The 6,422-nt window shown below is 41.7% G+C and overlaps 1 long non-coding RNA gene across 2 annotated transcripts; it reads left to right on the forward strand.

The window, feature by feature from the left end:
- The first annotated feature begins 1,915 nt into the window (after nucleotides 1-1,915).
- On the forward strand, nucleotides 1,916-5,918 carry LOC120099300 (uncharacterized). Of its 2 annotated transcripts, XR_010061640.1 has the most exons (3): nucleotides 1,922-2,086; nucleotides 2,574-2,679; nucleotides 5,328-5,918. It is a non-coding gene; the product is annotated as an uncharacterized LOC120099300 (long non-coding RNA). The 2 variants fall into 2 exon arrangements; XR_005498377.2 differs by lacking the exon at nucleotides 5,328-5,918 and having other exon boundaries at nucleotides 1,916-2,086; nucleotides 2,574-4,690.
- The last annotated feature ends 504 nt before the right edge of the window (nucleotides 5,919-6,422 follow it).

The raw sequence follows: 6,422 nt of genomic DNA on the forward strand, positions 1-6,422 counted from the left end.
CTCTTTCTGTAAGACAAGTTTCTCCAGCAGCTGGATCTTCTTCCTTCTCCAAGAATAAGATTTCTGGGAAATTTTCCTCCCTTTGAGGGGAAGAGACCATTGTTTCAATAGTGTTATGTTACGTTGAGAGACACAAACATATCTTTAGAACTGTAACAGAGCCCAAGACATAGAAGGCCACCAGACCTTAGCACAACTGACTCCATGGTGGAGTTGTGCTAAGGTTGGTGGCCTTCTCAATCTTGGGAAAGTGTACTAACCTTGCTTTTTGTCTTCTGTAGTTCTGCTTCTGGTTAACTGTTCTCGTTAACTAAAGTATGTCACGACAGACCATGGTTTTTATGCTTAAAAGCTCATCTTGAGAAAGGCTCAGGGTTACACTGGGATCCCAAACACACAGTGTAGTCACCACTCTGCAGATACAGACTTTCTATTGGCTTAAACCCATGTCTGAACAGTCTTTTCTGGTGAATGCCCCACATTATTTTTCGAAGTTCTACATCTTGATCTGTAGGCACTCAGGAGACTATCTTCAGGCAGCTTGGAATAGGGTCTCAAAGCCCACACCCACAGTGGCATTCTTCCTCCAACGAGGTCATATCTCCTAATAGTGCCACTCTTTGGGCCAAGTATATTCAAACCACAAGTGCTTTTATGCCTCCAAACCATAAACATCTATGCCAAATTATCCTATCAATTAGGACTTAGAGATGGGGACTTCCTTAGGAACATGTCTTCATGGTCCATTTATCCTGGGTTGGGTTATTCAACTGTGGCTGGGCAACTTGCCTAGCCTTCATGCTCCAACTTGCCAACCTAGATGTCACTAAACCATGTAAAGGTCACTTGCAGTCAAGCAGGATGTCACTTTCTAAGGGAGGTCTTGGGAACTTAAATTTTATTTGACCCCTCCTTTTCAAAAATGTAAGTTTTATTAAAAATGACTTCAGTTTGGATCCTTTTTACAGTCATTGTATTCTCCTGTCTGTTCAGAAGAGTCAATGTGTGGCGTAGGAATGTCTGGTGGCCACTCATTGTTGTCTTTACAATGTCTGTGTGTATTTCTGTCAGTTCTGTTTCCCTATATTGACCAGTGGCTTTCTTTGGTGTGATGGTTTCAATGAATACAGCCCTTATAGGCTCATAGGGAGTGGTACTTTTAGAAGGTAGGGCCTTATTGGAGTAGGCGTGGCTTTGTTGGAGGAGGTGTGTCACAGGGAGGGGGTGGCTTTTAAGTTTCAGATGCTCAAGTCAGGCCCAGTGTCCCTATCTCTTCCTGCTTTAGAACTCTCAGTTACTTTTCCAGCACTATGGTTGTCTGCATGTCAATATACTTCCTGCCATGAACTAAGCCTCTGAACTGTATGCCAGCACTTAATTAAATGCATTCCTTTATAAGAGGTCCCTTGGTCAGAGTGTCTTTTCATAGCAATAAAAACCCCAAGAAGTTGTTCAATCCTGTGACAGGTCTGACCATGTGTCTTTTTCTTGGGAAAATGTAGAGTTTGAGACTTTAGATTAGGAAATAAGATGAAACATTTAGTTGGAGCTTAATGGGTCATCCTTGTAGGAACATGGAAGACCATGGTGATGAGGGCAATTTGAACTGTGGGGGACTGGCTCAAGAGGTTTCAGAAATAAAGAATATTAATATGTGACCTGGAGACTGCTCTTATGTTATTTTGACAATGATTGTGGCTGATTTCTGTCCTTGTCTAAAAAAATCTTCCTGAGGCTAAATTGAAGAGTTATGGGTTAACAAATTTGACAGAGGGCATTTCCAAACAAGCCAGCATTGACTATGTTCTGTGGCTACTAGTGGCCAGTCTTTGCTGGTAACTATTGTGACTTCATAGACAGAACTGCAACAAAGAAAGTTTGGGAGTGTTTCCGTGGCTTCTCCCTGTTTTCACAGGCTGAGGCCAACTGACAAAGCCTAACAGTTTCTTCTGTATCAAACTGCCCTTGTGGACTCATGAACGGTGTTCATGAGTGGATAGAGCTACTGATGTTGATTCATGCGACCTGAACAGCTAATATCCTGAAATGAAGATTGGATTCGCTCCAAAGAATTATTCCTAAACAGGTCCACATCCTCCTTTGTCCTATTAACCTTTCATTTCTACTACTTCTGGTGGGCGGTGGGCTAGAAGGCAGATTAAAACATTTAAGAAGGGGTTGGGGATTTGGCAAGCACAAGGCCCTGGGTTCAATCCCCAGCTCCGAAAAAAAAGAATAGGAAAAAAAAACATTTAAGAACCATTATTAAAAGTAGGTTTTGAAAAAATGCAAATCTTACACACCAGTATTTTTTAAAGCACAGTATACTTTTAAACTATAGATCATTCTGTGGAAAGGGAGCTTCTCACTGCTGAAAAAGGGGATCTTTAAAAAAGCTTGGCCCTCTAGAGGCTATTAGGATTCTTCTACCAATAGTTGACCTCAACTGCTAGGCTGCTAACTGAGTTGGCCAACAAATGGCTCTAAGATCAGTGGGGCCTCCACTGCTTTCCAGGCTCAGGGACCAGCAATTGGCAGAAATCTCTAACCATTTCTTTCTCACTTCAATATAGGCCTTTCAGTTCTCCATAAAGAGTATTTTATCTGGGAGACCCAGCCACCCTCTTGGTCCAACAGCAGTTTCCCCTTCTCCAAGTGGAGTAATATTTTCTGGATCATGTGAGTAGTCAGAGGGATGATAGAACTAACCTGGAAAGGACATTTAAGGTGATTCTCTCCACTCCTGTGGTAGTGAAAGTAGCTGCCATTACATCATGGATCCACCACTACCAGGGCCAGATGGTAGAAGCCAGAGATGCTGCTACTAAACTGATCATCTCCGGCTCACATACTCATTGAAATTAAGGATCCATTGGGTACTCCGGTCCTTCTACTCTCTGCCCATCTACTTCTTCCTGACTCTCATGTTTTGTACTGTGAGTGTGAATGCAGGATGAGGATATAACTCCCACTGCTCTCAGGCCTGCTCTGGAAACCGAGAAAGACAAATACAGGGAAGGTATTATCCATTGTGACTCTGAATGGGCTACTTAAACTCCACATTGACCTTTTCTTAATGCTGCCCACTGTTAAGTGTCTGGTTGTAAGGAGGAAAGGGAAGACGTGGGAGTTTATCTTTTGAAATAGGAACACAGAGTTTATGATTCTAGACATGCACTGCAGTTGAACCTCTACTTGCCAGCACAAAGGAGTTTCCAGTACAAAAACTGGGGCTGTAAAACTGAGGCTTCCTGAAAATTCCTTTAAAAGATCCTGGCCTTTGGGAAACAGGAAAAACCTAGGGAATCAGACTCTGTGCCACAGGAAAGGACTCTGAGGGATAATGTTGATCGTTCCCAGTTGGTTATGCGTCCACAGTCAGGCCCATCCTACACCTGCACAGGGACAGGAACTAAGCAGACTGTCAGGCCACTGACAAACCTAACTCACTGTGACTGGGGACAGCCAAAATTAATGTCAGAATATGCATAAGGGGCTAAACTGTTTCTAATATCCCAAAATTTTATAAAACTCAGGCCCTTCCCCTATTCTGATGCCTGCCATTCTGCCTTATGAATTCATTCATACAGAGAACAGCGGTAATACTGAGCCCCTGAGAGTATTTGTTGGCATGTTTTAATAATGGTTTGACTAAATGTGTCTCTTCAGTTTTTTCCAAACTAAGAAGACACGTTCAACAGGACGTAGAGGTATGAAACATTTCTTTTTAGCAATTAAAACCACAGGTAGATTCCCTCATACCAATGGTCCTATGACTTGGAAAGGCTTAGACTTACTTCTCATGAGATAAAGGATCCCATGTCTGGCTTTAGGGAAAACCCTGTTGTTTCTGTGGTAATTGATCAGGAGTAGTTAAAAAAAATCTTGCCACAGATCCCAAAAAAGTCTCAGAAAGAGAAAGAGAAACACAAACATCAGATAAGTACTACTAGTCTGTGTTCTCTTGGACCCCTGGAGCAACATTAGAGCACATTTATTTAGTGTTAGACAGCTGTATGCAGTGCTCATGGTGCTCAGAACAGGGGTCACATCTCATGGATCTGGAGCTGTTATTGGCAGTTATAAACTGCCACACGAGTACTGGGAATCAAACTTTTGTCCGCTGAACAAACAGCCAATGAACACTCTTGACTACTGGGCCTTCTCTCTACCCTGGAATAATTTTCCATAATCTTTAGGCATTTAGTTATTCTTGGAAGGACTGCCATAGGCAACTCTATCTCATTGGTTCAAGGTAGTGTTTTATCATGAATCCTAGCTTCCCAGGTGCTAGGATTCCATACATATGCTTCCATACCAAGCATGACTTTATATCAGTTTTGGCTATGATCCTCCTTGACTCTAAACAGTATTCTCTAAAGACAGTGCCGATTAACCATCTGATGGCTCCTTCTCCATTGTCTCACAATCCTAGACTAGCCCTGGTTAGTCTGATATGTACTCACATTTTCGGGAGGGTTAAGTGACATGTCAATTATTACTAAAATCCTCTTTAGGCCTATTTCAAGCATTTGAGGTATAGAAGTGACCTCAAGTCAGGCATACCTAAGAACCATTGTTTATCTTGTGCATAATGTTCTAGCATCTCAGAAGTGTTGTTCAGTTTACTTTGGTAGGAAGCCTGTCTACAGACCATTCAGTTTGTGAGGCCTTACAAAAACATAGCTCCTGGGGTTGGGGATCTAGCTCAGTGGTAGAGTGCTTGCCTAGGAAGCGCAAGGCCCTGGGTTTGGTCCCCAGCTCCGAAAAAAAGAACCAAAAAAACCAAAAACATAGCTCCCGAGTAACAGACAGTAGCTCCTTATAAAATTTCAAAACAATCAAAAAGAGTAGCAGTGTTTGAAAATTAAGTCATTACATACAGATTTACAGCCACCTAGTACTCTTAGAAAGTTTACATATTTTGTCTCCCCTTATATTTAGACTGAAACAATTAGCACAACACAGAATTATATAGAACCTACTTCAGATGAAAAATGTGTAAACTTTGGTGAATAGGTTTATTGTACTAGAATATATTTACAGTGATTGCTTACAATGTGGTGATTTAAAATATCTCAACATAATCTGACTCTTAAATAAAGTTAGACAATGTGGAAACAAGTTCCTACATAGCCAAAAGTCTGAAATGGAAACGAATTTTCAACAAATGTTAAGATCACATTCATCACACAAATACAATCTCTTTAAGAATGTCTTGTTGCATTAGACATAATTGGGTTCCTCATGCAAGGCCTTAAGTAGTGGGATTGGGACAGCAACCCAGCCCCAAGACCTCTAACCTAGAGTTTGTTTCATGCCTGCAGGATGTGTTAGGACTGGACGCTAGCACCATCTTAATCAGAGACGCCAGAGACTCCATCCACCAATGGATGTGAGCAGATGCACAGTCCCTCATCCAAATATTCGGTAGAGCTTGGGAAGTCCTGGGGGGTAGGAGGAGTAGGGAATGGAGAAACCAGAGAGGTCAGGGACCCCACAAGAACATGGCACAGTGAATGAAGAGAGTGGGACTAAAGTGGGCTCACAGAAATCAGGGAGCCTATGTGGATCTGACCTAGGTCTTCTACATATAAGTTATGGTTGCTTAACTTGGTGTTCTTGTGGGATTCCCAAAAGTGGGATCATGGTCTGTCTCTGACTCTTTTACCTGCCTTTGCAACCCTCTTCCCCCTAGTGGGTTGTCTTGACCAGCCTTAATGTGACAAATGTGCCTGGACTTAAAGTGGTTTGTTATGCTTTATTTGGTGGATGTCTATGAAAGGCCTGATATTCTTTTTTTTTTTTTTTTTGAGGTGGCGACCGAACCCAGGGCCTTGCGCTTGCTAGGCAAGCGCTCTACCACTGAGCTAAATCCCCAACCCCACAAAGGCCTGATATTTTTGAGGGGAGGTGAAAGGGAGGTGGATGTAAGGAAAGGGGAGGTAGGGGGAAGAGCCTAAGGGGAGGGGACAGAGGGGCAACTGCAGTTGGGATGTGATGTATGATGGATGAAAATGTAAAAAGGAACCAAATATTTGATTCCTATGTTAAATTGTTCTTTTAACATGAGAGCGTTTACAATTTTCTAATAGATTATTAGTTCTCAAAGAATGGATTTTTATAGTTGGGGTGAGGTATCAATTTCCTTTAATTTATATATTTAGCCATTGTCTAAATTTGTACTACAAACAGAGTAGATTTAATGAAAATAAATACAGAAAGATTTAACAGTATCAACTAAGTGATAAGCTAATTGCCAGACCACAGGTAATCATTTGCGGTGTGTGTGTGTGTGTGTGTGTGTGTGTGTGTGTGTGTGTGTGTGTTTTGCTATGGTTCTCAAGAGAAAAATAACTTATACAGCAGACAGATTAAGTTTTAAACAACCTCCTATATGTATTTACTATAGAGTTATGTGT

This window comes from Rattus norvegicus, chromosome X (assembly GCF_036323735.1).
Source record: "Rattus norvegicus strain BN/NHsdMcwi chromosome X, GRCr8, whole genome shotgun sequence".
NCBI classification, from domain to species: domain Eukaryota; kingdom Metazoa; phylum Chordata; class Mammalia; order Rodentia; family Muridae; genus Rattus; species Rattus norvegicus.